At 43.6% G+C, this 21,878-nt stretch overlaps 1 protein-coding gene across 2 annotated transcripts in view; it reads right to left on the reverse strand.

Moving 5' to 3' along the window:
* The window catches only part of LOC122809380 (basal cell adhesion molecule-like), a 388,726-nt gene that overhangs the window by 14,862 nt on the left and 351,986 nt on the right, over positions 1-21,878 (reverse strand). The gene's annotated exons all lie outside the window — the stretch shown is intronic.

The following is a 21,878-nucleotide window of genomic DNA, read 5'->3' on the forward strand; positions in this document are numbered from 1 at the left end:
GTGCAGTATCTGCACCCCTTTGTTCTGTGGATTAGTAAAGAAGGTTGGCAAATGAATGGACTGAGGGCCACACTGGATACTACCTTGGGCATGGAGGGATTGGTGCTGAGAGACACCCTGTCTGCATGAAAGGTGATGAAAGGCTCCACTGCCATGAGGGCCTGTAATTCAGATACCCTTCTTGCTGAAGTGATGTTTTCCAAGAAAGGAATTTTAAGTCTGCAGTAGCAGCTGGCTTGAAAGGAGGAAGAGTGAGGTTTTCCAATACAAAGTTAAGGTCCCATGCTGGAGTTGAAACTCTCCTGGGTGGTCGTAAATTTTTGGCCCCTCTGAGGAACTGCTTAAGCGGTGGATGAGAGATGAGGGGAGGTTCTATGCTATAATGAGCTGAAATGGCTGAGGCATGAATTTTGATGGAGGAGAAAGACAGGCCCTTGTGAAGCATCTCAGTTAAGTATTGTAAAATCTGAGGTAAATTTGGCACTGCCGTGCTCATCCCTAGAGAATGGTTCCAGGCACAGAATCTTTTCCATTTTTCAGCATAAGATTTTCTAGTACTAGGCCTCCTTGCCTCTAAAATGATAACCATCACTGGTTTACTGAGGGATGGTAAAGGAGAGATTAGGTAATTAGCCAGGTTGCTACGTTCAGTGTTTGAAGCTGAGGGTGCAGGATCTGGTTCTCCTGCTGAGACAATAGGGTAGGAGTCCAGGGCAGTTGCCATGAGTCCACCAGTGACACACTGCGCAAGAGGGGGTACCAGTGTTGGCATGGCCAGTCTGGTGCAATCAAAATAGTCTTTGGTTTGTCTTGTTAGATTTTTAGTAGTACTTTGGAGAGCAGAGGCAGAGGAGGAAAGGCATAAACTGATAGGTTTTTCCAGCTGAAGGACAGAGAATCCACTTTCCAAGCTTGTTTGTGGGGAGTCCTTGTGCAAAATTTGTCCAATTGATAGTTCTGGGGGGAGGCAAACAGGTCTATATCTGGGCACCCCGTTTGCTTGTCAACATGTTGAAAATCCTTGGTTCCAGTTTCCACTCGTGTGGGTCCATGAGGTTTCTGCTTAGTTCATCTGCCAGTGTGCTCAGTTTTCCTGGAAGGAATTGAGCTTGCAGATGCACTTGGTAGCTCAGGGCTGTGTTCCACAATGCCATGGCTAGTCTGCAGAGGGGGTAAGAATGTGTACCTCCCTGCTTGTTTATGTACCACATAGCAGTGGTGTTGTCCGTCTTTACCATTAACTGTCCTGGAAGAATGTGGTCCTTGAAGGCTGTCAGAGCATTCTGTACAGCTAACATTTCTTTTTGATTGATATGCAGGTGCATTTGATTTGGGTTCCATTTGCCCTGAATACACTTCCCTGCCAGGTGAGTCCCCCATGCATAGTCTGATGCATCTGTTGTTAGGGTTTGGGTGGCAGGGGACAGTGTGAATGGTAGTCCCTTGTTTTGGTGGCAGGCCTCTGCCCACCAAAGAAACTCTAGGCGCAGGCAAAGTATGATGGGAATGATTGCTTCTTGATCCTGAGAATGTTAACACCATAGGCTTTTTAGATACCATTGTAGTTTCCTCATATGCAGTCTTGCATATGGAATTAGAGGAATGCAGGAGGCCATGAACCCCAAGGCTTGTAGTTTTGCCTTGCAGATAGCAGGGTTTTAGTGACCACTTGTTTGAAGTAGGTTGTCAGATTAATTTGTTTCTCTGGCGTGAGGAAAGTCATCGGGGAAGTTGTATTCAAGCTTGCTCCCAGGAATATAATTTGTTGACGGTTCCAGGTGTGATTTCTTTTTGTGTATGGTGTACCCCAGACAAGTTAGCACCCTTTGTACAAAGGCCAGATGATTCAGAAGTATGTCCTGGCTTTCTGCCTTAATTAAACAATCGTCCAGGTATGGGTATATCTGAATATTTCTTTGCCTGCAAAATGCAATGACTGGAGCTAGGCACTTTGGCTTATCTACTGCGCCCAGGGTATTCACAAAGGGCAGTGCAGAGAACTGAAAGTGCGTGTAGCCTGCTTTGAAGCATAGGTATCTTCTGCAAGATGCCCTCATTGAGATGTGCAGGTATGCTTCCTTTAAATCTAGTGTTGCCAACCAGGCGTCTTTGCCCAGCATAGGGAGCAACTGGTGAAGAGTCAGCATCTTGAATTTTGGAATCACCAAAAAGGTGTTTAGAGTAGACAGGTCCAGAATAGGATGCCATGAACTGTCTTTTCTGGGTACCAGGAAAAGTCTTGAGTAGAAACCTTGTCCCTTTTCCTCTTCTGGTACCAAATGAACAGCCCCCATGCTTAAAAGAGAAAGTACTTGCTTTTGGGCCTCTGCCCACTGATTTGGGGGTAGATCTGGCCATCTGCTTGGTGTTGGCAATGTGTGGAAGTGAAATCTGTATCCCTGGGGCACTATATTCAAAACCCATTTGTCCTGGGTAATGAGTTCCCAGTTCTTTGCATGAAGAGCAACCCCCCCCCCAAAGGGGCAGTTAGTTGAGAAGTGCTTGGAAGTTTTAAAAAGAAGTCATTGAGACAGTTTACCACAGGGGGAGTTTTATTACTCCCAGATTTGAAAGTGGAGGCCCCCCGCTGCTTAGTCCTGTGCATACCCTTGGACTGAAGCCTGGGAGCTCTGCTGGATCTGGGTTTGGACTGAGAAGGTCTGGAAGAGACAGGAAAGGTCCAATTCTTGGAAGGCCAATGCCTACTAAACCTTGGAGGTTGTACTTGTAAAAAATCTTTTAACAGTTTGCAGAGATTTTGCTTTTTTCACCATCTTTTTCAGAACTTCTTTTGCCTCGTTGCCAAACAGGCTGTCCTGGTTTAAGGGAGCATCCAGTAATTTTGCTTTAACATGATCTGGCAAGGATTGCTCCTTAAGCCAAGCATGCCTTCTAAGACCCAGTTACAGCAGCCGTGCAAGATGCCTCTAGTGAATCAAAACCACATTGCAAATTATGTTTTCCAACTTGTTCAGCTGAGTGCAGTAAATCCCGTAAATTCTTATTTTCAGCACAATCAGGAATCAACATCATTTTCTGTTTAAGCAATCCAATAATACGCTGCTGATACTTTAACATAAGAAACTGGCAGTTTAACGCCCTAATGGCCAAAGTTGCAGAAGTGTATACCTTCTTACCCCATCTATCCAGCGCCCTGGAGTCTCTACCAGAGGGGGTAGGATTTTTGGCAGTAGTAGCTTTAATACCCTTTGGTCCCTGTGAAATGGTCTCAGGGTCCACAGTAGGATTTTTAAAAAGGAACTTGAGAGTCAGGGAGCCTGTAATATTGGTCGGGTTTTCTGGGAGCAGGAGGTAAAGAGTCAGGGGCTGAGCTAGATTCCGAAAAGGCATCATCAACAATGTCTAGTACAGGAGGTATGGCTAAAGGCCTGTGCTGGGGCAGTAGTAAGAAATCCCAAAGCCTCTTTTTAGAATCTGAGAAATCCTGACCGTCCCAATGGAAATGCTGAGTTTCACCAAAAGAGAAATCCTCTGGGGAAGAAGCAGAGAGAATAGAGTCCTCAGCATCAGAATCCTCATAGGTAGATAAGGGTAAATCCTGGTCATCAGAGGAAACAGAATATTCAGAATCCTGGTCAGAAGTATCATAAGCAAATTCAGTCCTAGATCTCTTAGAAGGGGAAGGCTGGCTTCCCCTGTTTAAAGTAATAAGGTCTTCAGCCATTCTTATCATTTGTTTGTTAGGGATAGAGGCCTGACCATGCAGTCTGGGAGTCGATTTTCTAAGCATTGTTCGAGTTTTAGGCCTAGAAGAAGATGGCGTTGGTTTAATATGCAAGTCAGTATGCCTGAATATACCCTCAGAAGCCTTGCCTGCACAGCGGCTCAGGACCCATCCAGGGTAGACACATCCGCAGGTTCCACAGTTGAAGCATCCCACGGCATACTGGACTCTGAATGGGTCTCAGTAGAGGCCTGCGAATCTGAAGTAGCAGGTATCAGGGGCTGCAAAAGCACCTCGAGTACCGGCGAACTGGCGATTAGCTTAGGAGAAGCGTCGTCAGCAGCTTTGGACCTAGGCGGCCTGTCTTTGTATTTATCTTAGCGTTTTTTTGGAATGTTGGTAGTCAGGTGGCTTACCGAAGACATATCTGGATAACTGAACAGAGTGCCAACATATTTAGAAGCGAAAATGTACCGACAAATAATTTGTGGTTTAAATAAGGCACAAAACCGACAGCGAGTTACATCATGGTCAGGGCCTAGGCAAGGAATACAGTACGAATGAAAATCTTTATGAGGTATTTGCTTTCCACAAGAAATACAATTATTGACTTTTACTGACATTGGTTTAGAGCAAGAAAAAGTTTCCCCAATGGGGTACTTAGCTTTAGTTGAAGACTTCGGTTCTGAAACTCGAAAACAAAATTTTCAGGAGTCGGCCGACCGGCACATGCGAACTGCTTCTGCTTCGGGCACCGCACGGCAAGAAAGACTGATGTAATGGCGTTGACTGCATGCTTTATACCCCTGACTACCTGATGTCATGGAAGACGAGACTGCAACCAATGCAGGACCCCCAAGACTTTGATAATCAGGGCGACTGAGGGCTGCTGCAAGCAGATAACCCAAATGTGATAACTGCAACAGTGAAACACGAAGAACATAGGGAATCTTCATCATCTGTGAATCTATGAACCTGAGGCCACCTGACCTGGAAAATGGTTTTAGGATGAATAGATAACAGTAGTTGTAGTAGTAGGCCCTGCAAAGGATGGTGGCCTGACTGCCATTATGGCCTTAAATAGGCCTTGTGAAAAATACCACCTAGGCCTCTTCTTTGAATGTCTAGGGGGAAGGAACATTTTTATTTATTTTTTTTTTGTTTCTTTTTTTAGGTCTAATGTCCACTTTGACTAACTGCTGAGGCTCTGATCCTTGATGAACCTCAATAAGTGATCTGGAAAGTTCCTCCCTAATGAACATCTGTGGTATGCCTTTGGCTCCTTCAGAAATTATTAAGTGGGGTTTTCCCCATTATCAGTAGCTTCAGTCATTTTGGACGTGTGAACCTCAGGTGTCATACCAGCCTCCAGAGTGGTTGAGGTTGTAAGACTTTAAAGAGAAAATGCAGGACAATGGATACCACAGCGTCAAAGGTAGGAGTAAAAATTTTGGGGGGGGGGGCTCCAGGGATATCACCCCAGGGAAAATTTTGTACTTTTTTGTATAAAATGCAGTTTTGAGACAATTTTCTAGTGTACACAGCTGTCACATAACTGCAGTAAAATATGTATTTCTATCAAATTATTTATGATTTTTTGCTTATTGAACTGGATGTCAGATATTCTAGAAACAACAATCAATACACCTACAGTTAATTCCACCACAGCCAATGAACATTTCCAGGAAAAAGAGTGGCTTAACAGCAACTTGAGACATAATTAACCACTTAATACTTTAATTTCGGTAATACAGTAGTATCTATAATTCAAACAACAGTACAAGCAACAAACGTCAAAAACAATTCTGCATATTGTACCGAGTGACTAGCGGGACTGGCTTGTTACAGTGAAGAGTGAAAAAAATGGTAAAGGCAGTAAGTATAAAAACGGATAACAATTATACATGTAGGGAATAACAAACAACTACAGGTGAAAAAATAATACTAGGCGTAATGGTGTCAGGTAAGACTGTCTATTTCTTTGGTATGTTTTCACTCTAAGTCATTGGGCACTTTCTACAATAACATTACTTCATTTGCATTTGATATGTATGTGTATTTTTTCTGTGCTAACAATACAATTATATAAAATTTTTACTTGTTTGCAAATTGTTTAAGTGTGCAATTTGCTTGTAATATGGAGCTTTTCTCCCCGGGTCTCCACTGAAAACAGGCTTTCAGGCCCAGTGGACATCCCCGGTTATCAAACTGGAAATAAATAAATAAACAACATTTCTCGTTGCTATCTGCTGATAACAGCAGCTTATCATCATGCAAAACAAATTCATAAAACTCACTGCAGGTCATGCTGTAATTCACAAAAACCAGCAGTTTGGCTTTCACCAAAGAAACAGTAGTTCTGTTTCATTCCAAACTCCACTTGGCATTCACCAACGAGAAAAATCTTTCCAGAAAGGCATTGCTCCAGGGAATGACAACACGGCCGATGCAATGTTAAAGAAGTTAAAAACTTCTGCCATTTGTCACATGGTGATGACAGTCAATTAGTAAAGTACAGTTGTGTACACTTACCATAAATGTAGATGTTCAAGTGTATTCACTGTTGCAGCCAACACACTTGGGTTATCTGCCTGCAGGTAGCCCTTAGTCATCCCAAAAAACAGAGTCTTAGTAGTTCTGCGTCAGATGCTGTCACTTCTTCCATGAAGTCAGGTCATCAGGGGGGTATAAAACAGGCAGCCAATGCCATTACATCAGTTTTTGTTGCCCCAAATGTCAGGAGCCCCCAAATAGGGAGCTAGTATATGGTGGGGAACACCACCCGTAAAAAGTAAATACCAATGCCATTAGGAATGGCCATAGAGAGGAGCGGTAGGAAGAAAGAAAACCAGGGGGCTGGAGGGAGGGGAAACCAGGACTGCAACAGTGACTACACTCGAACATCTACATTTATGGTAAGTGCAGACAACTGTACTATGTTCTTCATGTTTCACTGTTGCAGTTATCACACTTGGGTTGATTCGCAAAGCTGAGGAAGGGTTGAGACAGTCAAGAAGGGTTAGGGCTGACTAGTAGGCCTTGCAAGACTGCTGTAGAAAATCCATCCCTCGATTTAGAAAAGATAGGTAGGTGGTAATGCTTGGTGAAGGTGTGTACAGAACTCCAGGTTGCAGCTTCCAGAATGTCGCTGGTAGGGACTCCCCTGAGAAATGCTGTAGAGGTGGAAGTAGCCCTAGTGGAATGTGTTCTGATCCCCTGTGGGGTAGGTTTTCCATGGTGCTTGTAGCAGAAGTGGATGCAGTGTGCTATCCATTTGGAAATGGTTGGCTTTGAAATGGCCTTGCCCTCTGCCCCTGTAGCAAAGCGGACTAGCAGCTGGTCAGATTTTCTGAAAGGTTTAGCCCCGTCAAGGTAGAACCTGAACTGTCTGTGCACATCTAAGGAGTGCAGGATCTTTTCCCCTTTATTCTCAGGGTTAGGGAAGAAGGTTGGCAAATGGATGGATTGGTTTAAAGCCACACTGGACACCACTTTAGGCATAAAGGATGGGTTAGTCCTGAGGGAAACCCTGTCAGCATGGACAGTAATGAAGGGTTCCACAGCCATTAGTGCCTGTAACTCAGACACTCTTCTTGCTGAAGTTATGGCTAAAAGCAAGGCTGTTTTCCAAGAGAGGAATTTTAACTCTGCTGAGGCAGCAGGTTCAAAAGGAGAAAGCATGAGCTTTTCCAGTACAAAGTTAAGGTCCCAGGCAGGGGTGGGTGCTCTCCTAGGGGGGCTTAAATTGTTAGTCACTCTCAGGAACTGTTTGATGAGAGGGTGAGAAAATAGAGGTAGCTCAGTATTACAATGAGCTGAGATGGCAGAGACATGAATCTTAATGGAGGAGAAGAATAGGCCTCTGTGGAGTAGCTCTGCTAGGTAATCCAGGATTAGAGGCAAGGAGGGCACTGTTGTGTCCTTCCCCTGAGACGGATTCCAACAACAATATCTTTTCCACTTTTCAGCATATGATTTCCTAGTACTAGGACTTCCGGCTTCAAAAATTATGTCCAGCCCCTGTTTGCTGAAGGGGTATTCAAGGTATAAGCCAGACTGCAAGGTTTAGGGTTTGCAATTGTGGATGCAAAATCTGTCCTTCCTGCTGAGACAGCAGGGTAGAAGTCTGGTGAAGGTGCCAAGGTGGCACTGCTGTCAGACTGCATAGGAGTGGGTACCAGTGCTGGCATGGCCAGTCTGGTGCAATCAGGATTGTCCTTGGCCTGCTCTGTTTGATCTTGAGTAGTACTTTCGAGAGAAGGGGCAGAGGGGGAAGGCATAAATTGAGAGGTTTTCCCATTTGAAGGATAGGGCATCAACCTTCCAGACCCTGCTGTGAAGGTTCCTGGCGCAGAATTTGCTCAACTGGTGGTTCTCAGGGGAGGCAAAGAGGTCCACCTCCAGTGTCCCCAACCGCTGGATTAGAAGTTTGAAGGTGTTGGGCTCCAATTTCCACTCATGTGGTCTAGGAGATTTCTGCTTAAGTCGTCTGTCAGTGAATTTTGTTTGCCTGGCAGGAATTGAGCTATTAGATGCACTTGGTTGCTCAAGGCTGTGTTCCACAGGGTCATGGCTAACCTGCAGAGTGGGTAAGAATGGGTTCCCCCTTGCTTGTTTATGTACCACATAACGGTGGTGTTGTCTGTTTTTATCAGCAGCTGTCCTGGAAGGATTAGGTATTTGAAGGCTGCCAGAGCATTCTGTACAGATAGCATCTCTTTTTGATTGATGTGCAGGATAATTTGTCCTGAGCTCCACTTTCCCTGAATACATTTGCCTGCCATGTGAGCCCCCATGCATAGTCTGATGCATCTGTTGTCAGGGTTTGGGCAGCAAGGGGTTGAGTGAAAGGCAGTCCCTTGTAGTGGCTGCATGCTTCTGCCCACCAAAGGAACTCTGCCCTTAGACAAGGTACGATAGGAATGACTGGCACCAAAGACTTTTTAAGCACCATTGAAGTTTCCTCATATGCAGTCTTGCATATGGAATTAGCAGATGGCATGAGGCCATGAACCCTAGAGCATGCAGTATTTTCCTTGCAGATAGCTGGGTTTTGGTGGCCATTTGTTTGAAGTAGTTGGTCAAATAGACCTGTTTTTCTGGCATGAGAAATGCCATCTAGGAAGTTGTGTTCAAGCCTGCTCCCAGGAATACAATTTTTTGACTGGGCACCACTTGTGATTTCTTTTTGTTGATGGCGTACCCCAATGAAGTTAGGAGTCTATTTACAAATGCCAGGTGCTGAAGTAGCAATTCCTGACTGTCCGTCTGAATCAGGCAATCGTCCAAGCATGGGAAAATTTGGATATTTCTCTGCCTGCAGTATGCAATGGCTGGAGCCAGGCACTTTGTTAATACTCTGGGTGCAGTAGATAAGCCAAAGGGAAGTGCAGAGAATTGATAGTGCATAGAGCCTGCCCTGAAGCATAGACATTTCCTGCAAGATCCCTTATGGGGATGTGCAGATAAGCTTCTTTTAAGTCTAGGGTGACTAACTAGACATCCTTCACTGGCATAGGGAGAAGCTGTTGCAAGGTAAGCATATTGAATTTTGGGACCACCAGAAAGGTGTTGAGAATTGATAGATCCAGGATCAGGTGCCAAGAGCCGTCTTTTCTGGGCACCAGGAACAGTCTGGAGTAGAAACCCTGCCCCCTTTGTTCTACTGGAACAGGTTGAATAGCCCTGATATTGAGAGCAGGGAAAGTAGTTGCTTTTGAGCCTCTGCTCACTAGTTTGGAGGAAGGTCTGGAAACCCGCTTGGGATTGGCAGTGAATGGAAGTAGAATCTGTACCCCTGGGATACAATGTTTAGGACCAATCGGTCCCGAGTAATGAACATCCAGTTTTTTGCATGAAGGGCAAGTTTTCCTCCTAGGGGCGCAAGTAATTGGGCAGGGCTGGGAAGGATAATTGAAAAGTCATTGCGAACTTTTTCCATAAGGGGGTGGCTTACCACTCCCTGTTTTTTGAGGTGGGGGCACTCCACTGTTTAGATCTCTGCATACCCTGAGACTGTAGTCTGCGTTGTCTGTTCCTCCTGAGTTTGGACTGAGAAGGCTTGGAAGAAGGGGCTGGAAAAGACCAGGTTTTTAGAAGGCCAATGCCTACTGAATCTAGGTAGCTGCACTTGTAAGAATTCTTTAACAGTTTGCATAGATTTAGCTTTTTCTTCCATTAATAGCCTCTTCTGCTTTGGTGCCAAACAAACAGTCCTTATTTAAAGAAGCATCCAGCAACTTTGATTTGACATGATCTGGCAAGGTTTGTTCCTTCAGCCAAGCATGCCTTCTCAGTACAGACCCAGTGACTGCAGCCCTGCCAGATGCTTCTAGGGCATCAAAGCCACACTGCAAAGTATGCATACTAACTTGGTTTGCAAAATGCATCAACTCTTGTAAATCTTAATTTTCTGCACAATCAGGAAGTAACACAATTTTTTGTTTAATTAGTTCCATAACATGTTGCTGGTACTTCAACATGTGAAACTGGCAATACAATGCCCTATTGGCAAGAGTTGCAGTGGTATACACCTTCTTACCCCATCTGTCTAAAGCTCTGGATTTCCTGTCTGAAGGGGTATGTTTTTTGGCTGTAGCAGCCTTAATACCTTTAGGTCCCTGGGAAATGGTCTCTGGATCCGCAGTAGGGTTCTTAGAGAAATCTGTGAGAATCAGGTACTCTGTAGTACCGGTCAAGTTGTTTTTTAGTGGCCAGTGGTAAAGTGTCTGGAATAAGACTGGATCCCATGAAGCCATCATCTACAACATCCAGGACAGGGGGTACAGCTAGAGGCCTGTGCTGAGGCAACTCTAAAAATTCCCCGAGTATCTTTTTGGACTGAGGGCAGTCCTTGCATTTCCATCAGAAATTCTCTCTCAACATATGCAAAGTTTCACCAAAAAAAATCTCTGGAGGGGAAGGCAGATGGAATGGATTCCTCTACTTCTGAATACTCATAGGTTAAAGGGTATGTCCTGGTAATCAGAAGGGTCAGAGTTACTGGACTCCTGGTCTGTAGAATCAGAATGAAACAATTCTTTGTCTCTTATCAGGGGAAGGCTGGCTTCCCCTAATTAGGGTAATAAGGTCTTCAGCCATTCTAAGCATTTGTTTTTGTGGCATGGGAGCATGAGCATGCGCTTTGGTCATCGGTTTTCTAGGTGTAGTGCGTACTCTGGGCCTGAGAAACTCTGTAGTTTTAGCTAAAAATTAAGTTGTTGGTTTAATTCGAACATTGGTAGGTCGGAATACACCCTCAGAAGCCTGTGCCTGCACAGCGGCTCTGGACCCATCCAAGGTAGAGACATCTGCAGGTTCCATAGTTGAAGAAGCATCTCACAGCAAACCGGACTCCGAATGGGTTTCAGCAGAGGCCTGCAAATCTGTAGAAGTGGGCATCAGGAGCTGCAAAAGCGCCTCACTGAGTACCGGCGGACTGGTGACTAGCTTAACGGCAGTATTGTCGGCAGTTTTGGACCTATGCAGTCTGTCTCTGTCTTTACCTTTACGTTTTTCAGAAGATTGATAGTCGGATGGCTTATTGAAGCCATTTTGGAATACAGAGAATGAGAGTGAAAGAATTTAGCAACAAAGATAGCCTGACAACGAAAGGTTCGGGCATTGAACAAGGCACAAAACCGAAAGTGAGGGATGTCTTGGTCTGGGCCTAAACAAGTGATGCAGTAAGAATGAAAATCTCTGTGAGGTATTTGCTTTCCACAGGCAAGACAATTGTTCACTTTTTCTGACATCGGTTAGAGCAGGAAAAAAGGATCTCCAATGGGGTACTTAGCTGTAGAAGACTTCAGGTTTGAAACTCTAAAAAAAAAATTTCAGGTAGCGGCCGACCGGCACTTGTGAACTGCTTCTGCTTCGGACTCCTTCTCGGCAAGAAAGACTGATGTAATGGTGTCGGCTGCCTGCTTTATATCCCCTGACGTCATGGAAGAGGCGACAGCATCTGACACAGAAATCCCAAGACTCTGGTATTCGGGCCGACTGAGGGCTACCTGCAGGCTCATAACCCAAGTGTGATGACTGCAACAGTGAAACACGAAGAATATCACTGCAGATATTTTACACAAAGCATAAGTAAGCTTTCTTGATGTTAGTCTTCACTGATTCACGATCATGCGTGTGTTCTTCTATGCCCTGATTTGCACACTCTCTTAGGGCAATCACTGCCTAGAAAAACAAAATAATTGCCGGCCAAGACTCCAATAACCTATTGAGAATGGGATCCATAGACCGCTATCTGCATGGTTCATGCCTCAACAGTTTGTGGTACACCAAGTCAACAAATTCAAAAAACTTTTTGCAGGTTCATTCTGAGGTTTACTGACACACAGAAGTGTCTATAAATGGACGTCACCATTGTTTCAACATCACAGTCCCGTTCATTAGTTACCTTCTTCAGAGCACTGTGAATCACAGGTGCATGTAGTTAGTTTTGATGATCTTGCCATTTCTTTCAGCAACTCTGTGAAGACTGACTGCTTGTACCCATAAGACTGAATACAACGATATGTGCACGATGTCAAAGCCGTTGTCTGACAGGACCTGAAATATCATGTTCACTACAGAAGTAGAATGTCAGTCATTGAGCTCAAGTCAAGAAGGTTTTTTTTGTTAAAGCCAGTTTCTGCAGTAAAATACTGGACTCATATGGGGAACATCTTGTGAATCTTCATATTTTATGCATTTGTCGACACAGAAAAGCTTGATGTATTGTTAGTCAAGTGCTTAATGACTGACCTGACTGACTTTGCAGTGAGGACACTGGCCACAGATTATCTTCTTACAAATGGCTGAGTCCAGATAAAGCTGGTGATCGAGCTTAGCTCCAGTCTGCAGCACTGTAAGAAATCTGATGGAGCAAGGCATGATAGATCCTTGTCAACTCTGCTGTTGCCTGTTTATCATCTTCAGTTAATAATGCTGCTATCTTGAAAAAACTGTCAGTGGAAGCCGATTACACAGAACTGTGTGCTTTTATTTGAGTCTGTGAACGATCGTGAGTTAGCAAGTCGCTTCTTCCACTATATGCAACTGATATGCCTTTTTTACAAACTGTGCAGTGACCAGCGACAATGTTGCCCTGGACTGCTTCACACCATACAAAATCAAGTTTGTCATTCATGATGAAATTGTGACATTCTCTTTTCAACTTTCTTGGCCTTTACCTTCTTGGGTGGTGTGGCCGCGTAATCATGGTCTGGATCACTGTCCAAAGTTGCAATGCCTTTACTCATAAAGTACAGTTTTGTACCTACCATAAATGTAGATGTCCGATAGGTATGCATCTGCAGTCATCACATATGGGTTGTCCTGCCTCAGGCAGCCCTTCGGTCGGCCGGATTCCAAAGTCTGGGTCTGGCGTCGGCTGATGTCGCATTTTCCCCGTCAGAGCTCCTGGGGTATAAAAGCATCCGCCGACGCCATCTTCCTCTGCCCCAGATGCCAGGTGCCTTCTAAGGAAGGCTAAATTTGGAGAGATGCATTTAAAAATCCAAACATGCACAATAATATAAAAACAAATACACCATAATAGATCCCCCCAGCTAGCTATTAGGGGGGTAAGTACCCAAGTAATACCACAGAGGGGAAGGAGGGAGGGTAAACCTGACTGCAGATGCATACCTATTGGACATCTACATTTATGGTAGGTACAAAACTGTACTATGTCCTTCAAGGATGCATCTGCAGTCATCACATATGGGTAGAATACCATAGCCAATCTGGGGGTGGAGGAACTATGTAAAGGATGGTGTAGCTAAAATGCCCTGCAGGACTGCCGTAGCAAAGCCTGCTCTGGATCTGGAATATAAAGGTAAATTGTAATGCTTGGCAAATGTATGCACGGAGCTCCATGTAGCAGCTTCTAAAATGTCCTTGGTAGCCACCCCTCTTAAGAAGGCTGTGGAGGTGGCTGTGGCTCTAGTGGAATGAGGTCTAATGTTAGCTGGCACAGTTTTTCCATGGAAGGAGTAACAAAAACGAATGCAATTCCCTATCCATTTTGAAGTTGTCTGTTTGGAAATTGCTTTTCCTTGTGTACCAGCAGCATATGCTACCAACAGCTGGTCAGTTTTTCTGTAACCTTTAGTTCTGTCCAAGTAGTAGTGCAACTGTCTGTGTATGTCCAGAGTGTGCAGAAGTTTCTCTCCTTTGTTTTGTGGATTTGGAAAGAAGGTAGGTAAATGAATAGCTTGATTTAATGAAACCCTGGATACCACCTTTGGCATAAATGTAGGATTGGTTCTTAGTGAAACTCTGTCCTGATGAAAAATAAGAAAAGGCTGTACTGCCATAAGAGCCTGTAACTCAGATACTCTTCTTGCTGAGGTTATGGCCAGAAGGAAAGCAGTCTTCCAAGACAGGAACTGTAGTTCTGCAGATGCTGCTGGTTCAAAGGGAGGCAGTGTTAGTTTTTCCAACACGAAGTTAAGGTCCCAAGTAGGTAAAGGTGGTTTCCTTGGAGGATTGATGTTTTTGATTCCTCTTAGAAACTGTCTTATGAGAGGATGAGGGAAGACAGGCGGATCAGTATTGTACTCTGCTGAAATTGCTGAAGCATGAATTTTAATGGAAGAGTAAGACAGGCCATTGTGGAACATTTCTGCCAAGTATTCCAGGATATGTGCCATGCTCATCACTGTCGCATTTAGGCCCTTTGTGGTGTTCCAAATGTGAAATCTTTTCCATTTTGCTGAATATGCCTTTCTTGTGGAAGGCTGGCAAGCTTCCATAATAATATCTTTCACTCTCTGGGATAGCTTGTCCTGAGGAGGAGTCGAGGTATTTTCCAGGCTGTTAGTTGCAAGGTTTTCAGGTTGGGATGCAGAGTTTTGTAATTGTGCTGTGTCAGTAGAAGTGGCCATAGAGGAAGAGGCCATGGTTTCGTACGTGTCATGCTCTTTAATAGTGGGTACCAGTGCTGTCTTGGCCAGTCCGGAGCTATCAGAATCACCTTTGGCTGCTCTGCCCTGATCTTCAGTAAAACCTTGGTCATTAATGGGAGAGGTGGAAATGCATACACTGTTAAGAGTTTTCCAGCTGAAAGAGAGGGCGTCCACTTTCCATGCTTCTGGGTGGTATGTCCTTGAGCAGAATTTCTTCAGTTGATGATTGTGGGGGGAGGCAAAAAGATCTAAAGTCCGGTCTCCCCCATGATTGTGTTATCTGTAGAAAGATGTCTGGGTGCAGCATCCATTCGTGTGCATCAATGATATTTCTGCTTAAGCTGTCCGCCAGTATATTGTCTTTCCCTGGCACAAACTGGGATTGTAGTTGTATATTGAGTTTCAAGGAAAGTTCCCATAGATTCATTGCCAGCCTGCAAAGAGGGTAGGAAAGGGTGCCTCCTTGCTTGTTTATGTACCACATAACCGTGGTGTTGTCTGTTCTTATTAACAGATGGCCATGATGCAGAAAGGGTTTGAAGGCTTCGACTGCATGTATCACTGCCAGCATTTCCTTTTGGTTTATGTGCATGCATAGCTCTTTTTGTGACCATAGAACTTGAATGCATCTGCCCTCCATGTGCGCTCCCCATCTGTGGTCTGAAGCGTCTGTTGTAATGGTTTGGCTGGCTATTGGTTTGCTGAAAGGCAGACCCCTGTTTGACTGGCTTGCTTGAGCCCACCACAGAAATTCCTTTTGAAGGCATGGAATGAGTGGTATCAAAGCTTCCAGGCTGTGACTGTGCTGAGTCCATAAACTCCTTAGGTACCATTATAGTTTCCTCATATGTAGTCTTGCTTGCGGAATCAGAAGGATGCAAGAAGCCATGTAACCCAGGGCTTGCAGGATTTTCCTTGCAGTCAGCTGGGTTTGTCTTGTCAGATTTTTGAAGTAATCTGGTAGTTGACTTTGTTTTTCTTCTGTGAGGAAGGCCATTTAGGTGGTTGTATCTAGATCTGCACCCAGAAAGGTTATTCTTTGGGATGGAGCAAGTCTTGATTTGTGAAAGTTGACTGTATATCCCAAGGCCTGAAGTAGGTGAATGGCATAATTCAAGTGTTTTACCAAAGTTTGTTGGCTGTCTGCTTGTATAAGGCAGTCGTCCAGATATGGGTATATTTGCATCCCCTGAAGTCTGCAGTGTGCAATTACTGATGCCAGGAATTTCGTGAATACTCTGGACGCAGTAGATAAGCCAAAGGGCAATGCTGAGAATTGATAATGCTCTGACCCTGCAAGAAAATCTGAGGTGTCTTCTGCAACTTTGTCTGATAGGGACATGCAGGTATGCCTCCTTGAGGTCTAGAGGTACCAGCCAAGACCCCTTGCCCAGCATGGGAAGGAGCTATTGTAGAGTCAGCATTTTGAACTTTGGTACAATGAGATAAGTGCTCAGTGCGGACAAGTTGAGAATAGGCCTCCATTGTTTTTCTTTTCTTGGAACAAGGAATAGTCTGGAATAAAATCCTTGGCCTTGTTCTGAGAGAGGAACTTTTTCTATAGCTTTCATTTGCATTAAGCTGGAAATTTGTTTCAAAGCCTCTGCCCTTTGATTCGGTGGCAGGTCTGGCATGCCCTTTCTTTTTGGTAATGTGTGGAAATGAAACCTGTATCCTTTGTCTATTATTTGTAGTGTCCATTTGTCCCTTGTAATATTGTGCCAATTTTCTGAAAATAAAGAAAGCTTTCCGCCCAAAGGTGCTTCCAATTGAGTCCTGGTTGGCGGTGTCAAAGTAAAGTCATTGAGCTTGTCCTTGTGCAGCAGTTGAAGGTCCTGCATTACCTCTCTGGTTGGGAGGCTGCCATTGACGTCCTCTGTAGGAGCCTCTAGCTTGCCCTCTACCTCTGGCACACCTGTTCTTGCCTCTCTGAAACCTCTCTGTGTCTGGAAAGGACCAATTCTTGGAAGGCCAATTCCTGCTGAATCTTGGTGGTTGTACTTGGAGAAAATCTTTGACTGTTTGTACTGACTTTGCTTTTTCTTCAAATTTCTTTAGGACCTCCTGAGCCGTGGAGCCAAATAACTTTTGCTTTTCCAGTGAAGCATCCAGCAGCTTTGCTTTAACATGGTCTGGCAGAGATTGTTCCTTCAGCCAAGCATGCCTACGTATGACTGCGCCAGTCATAGCTGACCTACATGAAGCTTCCAATGCATCATAACCACATTGCAAGAAATGGTTGCTAACCTGTTGAGAGTTATGTACCAGATCCTGAAGTGACTTGCGGTCTATGGGGTCAGGTGAAGACAGCTTTTTATGCAATTCATCTAACAAATACTCTTGGTACTGTATCATATGAAACTGACAATTTAGTGCCCTCATAGAAAGAGTAGCAGAAGTATACACTTTTTTGCCCCATCTCTCTAAAGCTCTGGACTCCCTTTCAGAGGGGAGAGGATTTTTAGCAGTGGCAGCTGCAACCCCTTTAGGGCCCTGGGAAATAGTTTCTGGATCTGCAGAGTGGACCTTGTAAAGGTAAAAATGTGAGTCCGGGACCCTGTAGTACCTATCGGGTTTGGCAGGAGCCGGAGGAAGAGAATCAGGGGTTGTGCTAGAGTCAGAGTACACATCATCAATGACATTCAAAACAGGAGGAATAGTTAAAGGCCTATGCTGAGGCAAATGTAAAAAGGTCCTTAATCTTTTCCTGGAATCAGAGAATTCCTGGCCCTGCCACTGGAAATGCTCTCTCATGGTGTGTAGTGTCTCCCCAAAGGAAAACTCTTCAGGAGGGGAGGCCGAGGGAATAGAGTCCTCTGCATCAGAATCCTCGTAGGCCGAATAAGCCTCCTCCTGGTGGTCCGAGAGAGTAGAGCCATCAGAGGCGTCATCTGAGGAGTGGGGATCAGAGGGCTCAACCCTGGGCCTTTTATCTGGAGGAGGTTGAGAGCCCCTGTCCGGACGAGGTTGAGAGCCCCTAATTAAGGAGATAAGAGCCTCTGCTATGCTTAGAATCTGTGAACCAGTAGAGGGTCCCTGAGGGATAACCTTGGGAGGCAAAGCTTTTGAAAGTTTACCAGCTTTAGCCCTGGAGAAAGCCTTAATGGACATGGATGCAGGAGGCCTGGCTGCACCACGTGCTGGTGTAGATTTGTCTAAAGGAATGGTGTCGAAAGGTTCCAGAACTCCAGTTTCTGTTGGCAATTCAATAACCGACTCGGCCGGGGCCTCCAGGACCGAGGTAGTCGGTTGAGCGGTTTCGGTAATTGGAAGTACCAAGGACTCTGTTTCAGCCGAGACTGAGACACTCGCGGTAGGCCTGGCCATGGTTTCAGCCGAAACCGCGGTCCGCGTGTGTCTGTCCTTGTCCTTCCGTTTCTTAACTAAATGAGAAGTCGGAGTCTCCGACGGCATCTTATACGAAAAACTAGCCCCAAAAAATTCCTCTGCAAACTCCGCCCGACGTCTAAGAGTGCGTCGGTTGAAGGAAGCACAGGCTGAACAGGCCGAGACGTTGTGGTCTGGGCCTAGGCAGGGGAGGCAGTAAGAGTGGAAATCCTTATGAGGTATTTGTTTCCCACAAGTCAAACAATTATTAACTTTATCTGACATCGGCTGAGGCAAGAAAGAGTCCCCAACGGGGTACTTAGCTTTTTGAAGTCTTCGGTAGCTGAATTACAGGAGCTGGCCGACCGGCACTTGCGAACTGCTTCTGCTTCGGGCACCACGTGGCAAGAAAGACTGGGGAAGATGGCGTCGGTGGATGCTTTTATACCCCAGGCGCTCTGACGTCGGGGAAAATGCGACATCAGCCGACGCCGGACCCAGACTTTGGAATCCGGCCGACCAAAGGGCTGCCTGAGGCAGGACAACCCATATGTGATGACTGCAGGTGCATCCTTGAAGGACATCCATTAAGAATACAACACTTAAAAAAATAAATAAATAGGACTACAACAGTAAACGGCAGAAATGGAAACAGAAGCTTTAATGTTATTCAACAAAACAAAAAAAATGCAACTTTTAAGTACAACCAATCAAAAAATTAATTATTGGTATTTACAGCGTGTTTTAAATGGGCAGTGCAGCACTTAAACTATGCCCAGTACTGACAAAATTTAAATTCCAGTTGAATCTTGGACTTTTTACATCCTGGACAAGCACTGTCCAGGACACAAGACTGAAAAATAGGACCGTGCTGGAAAATCCAGATGGTTGGCAACCTTAGGTTTTAGGAGTCAGTGCAGGTGTTGGGCATTGCGCAGGTTCCAAGACTTCTGCAGGCACATCTGAGTCCAAATGCACAGTCATGATATTAGGCCTTGGCCTCTTAAAATGTTTTTCTTTTGAATGGGTTAGATAACAGAGGTAGAAGGGTCTGCCATCTTTGCTTGGGTGATTCAATTAAGGTTCTGAGTTTCCAAGTAGAAATTAAGAAACTAAACTCAAGTTCTTAGGAGCAAAAGACCGATAGATCATACAATTTTTTTTAGTCATGCTCTGCACCTAGACAGAAAAGGTACTGGTAGTGGACATCCCAGAAGGAACCTGCCTACCACAACCACATTTTCCCCTCCAAGCTGACATCTAAAACAGTAACAAACAACAATACACCTGGGAAAAATTAAGGAAGGTTCTCCAGTGGGGCATTTATCTAAACCACTGAAGGCCAACATACCTCTCAACTACAGATTTTCGCAGAATGTCCAGACTTTTGACTCATATTTTTGGCCTGTTTCTCATAAAATTGCTGTTTTTTGGCAAATCACTGGGAAATAATTGAGGAATGACATCAGAAAATAATGGCAGACATTTAAGATGGTCTTCATACCCTTCCGAAAATTCATGCTAATGCAAAACCTGTTATTCTTGTCAACTTTCTAATTTTATAAGAGCAATATTTAAAAATTGTTCCTATTTTGGGTCATTGTCCCCGCATTACTTACGGCTTTGTCCATATTTCTTACTCTAAGAGGTTGAGAGGTATGAAGGCCAACAATACCAACAAACAAACTTGCAGAACAGACCGACTTCTGTGAGACCTGTGTTTGGACTGGCAGAGGGATAGTCTGAGGATTTATACTCATACAAACACTACTGTACCCTTATTCCCACAGGCTTAGGTCATACATTAGACATATGATTCTATGGAAGGTTTTAGCTTTGGTACCTTGACCAGGTGTCCAGGATATTTGGTGAGATAATTCAACAGTTTGGAATACTGCAAACGTGATCTAAGGAAGGATACACCACTACGTAGAATAAAATAAAATCAAAAGCAAGGCATATGGTAAAGAATTTATTTAAAACTTCATAAACTATATAGAGCTTCCGCAGCAGCCTTCAGTGGAGTACATGCATATTAAATTATATGCAGCTTAAATAACATTGTTAAAAAGCATCCAATCACAAAACGCATTCAGTTTAAAAAAATCCAGTTAATTATCCATTAATTTTTAAAGCACTACACATTTAAAATAAAATATCAGAAATTATTAACTTCAACATGACTGTAATTATAAATGCATTCTAAAATTGTTGCCTTTAGACTAATGGGACTACTGTTATGAAATCGCAATTCTGTTATGGATGATAAAATTGCTCAAGTACTGAATACAAAAACACCAGCAAAATCATTTTGAACATTCATAACACTGGAAACTCCTAAAACTGAAAGAGTAAAACATTGCATAAAGGAAAACTATTTCCCTTCCATCTTTACACTAAACCCTCCCGTTAACACCAAGCCCTAACTTGTCTAAATAGTAGTAGTATTATGGGAAGGGTTTTTCTCAAGTAAGGTGTTGGATTAGGGTTAGCATGGATTACTAACGTGGGGTGCGAGTCAGACTACAATAGTGAGACAAGGCTTCTTATCTGCTAATGTAAAAATGTAAAATAATTCTATTATGTTTGTCACTTCAGTAAGCTAACTAAATTGATTTAGTAGTGCTGAATGTAAAAAGTAGATAACTTCATAGCTTTGTTAAAAAAAAAGTGCTTATAACAAACCATTATATTTATTCATACTCTGTCTACGAGTCTGAATCTATGTGTTCATAGAAAATGCCCATGATCAGTGATTGTTATGGATGCTGTTAGGTAGGAGCAAAACAGACTATCGATTTTTGGTTGAGGAGCATGTCATCAGTCAAGGTAAATATCTTCACAATGTGTCTGATTTCACGTTACTTCTTTGGTCCGTTTCTCAAAAAATTTGTGTACTACCGTAAAAGCAGTGAGCTACTATTTGAGTTACTCAATGACAGACTCTTTATACTTAACCTTCACACCTTGCTGATAACCTTTAGTCTTTGATCCAGTCAAACTGCTGGAGGACTGATGTGTGGATACCCAGAAAGCAATCCATTAAACTAGAGCTTTTTTATGACACATATTTAGAGTTTCATGTGTCTCTTTTTTCAGAAAATGCATGCTGACGCAGAACCTGTTTTAACTTTTTAAACAAATTAGTACGTCTTTCAATTTTTTCTAAATATCCAGGCTTTTAACACATTTTTGTATGTTTATCATAAAATTTGTGTTTTCTGACATATAACTGATGACTGAAGTCATTAGATAATATGAGGCATTTTGAATTTCAAACTTCACACCCTTCAGAAAATGCAAAACATAGTATTCTAGCTAATGTCTAAGTTTATAAGAGCAATATTAAAAATCTGTCCGTGATTTTGCCCCCCCTCCCCATTATTTTTATCTTTGTGTAGTTTTCTTGGACTAAGGTTGAGAGGTATGAATTATGGTAGTATTCAAAAATTACTCTTGATAGGCCTTTATACCTACGTAGTTGTTGGCTTTGTCCAAAATTATTGAGCTAAGAAGTTGAGCAGTATGCTGTTCTGTAACTGTACTCAGAACTGTTTTGAGTGCAGGCACGGTACCCCCCCCCTCCCAATTTTTTTTTTTCAACACATACAGATCTGTCTAAATATTTTCATTATGGCTCCACCTGCAAAAAGGGTATCTGCTGACTCTTAGCAGTTAAAATGATAGGCTTGTAGTGTCTATTTTAGTAAATGAAGACATTATGCAGTAACAAGTCTGTGGCTTTCACAGTCAATAACCACACAAATGTATAATTGCTCCCACAGAAAGCTGAAACAATGTCAGCAATATTATCCTAAAACAGCAACATTTAAAATGTGTCCTTACCATTGCGCTTTTAATCCATCATAACTTTTGCTTTCCCCCCCCCGATTCTTCCACCAACAGGTGGATTATTATTATTATTATTACTATTAGTATTGCTTTATCACAGACTGGAGGGT

Source organism: Protopterus annectens, chromosome 8.part0 (assembly GCF_019279795.1).
Source record: "Protopterus annectens isolate FY-2018-M chromosome 8.part0, PAN1.0, whole genome shotgun sequence".
NCBI classification, from domain to species: domain Eukaryota; kingdom Metazoa; phylum Chordata; order Ceratodontiformes; family Protopteridae; genus Protopterus; species Protopterus annectens.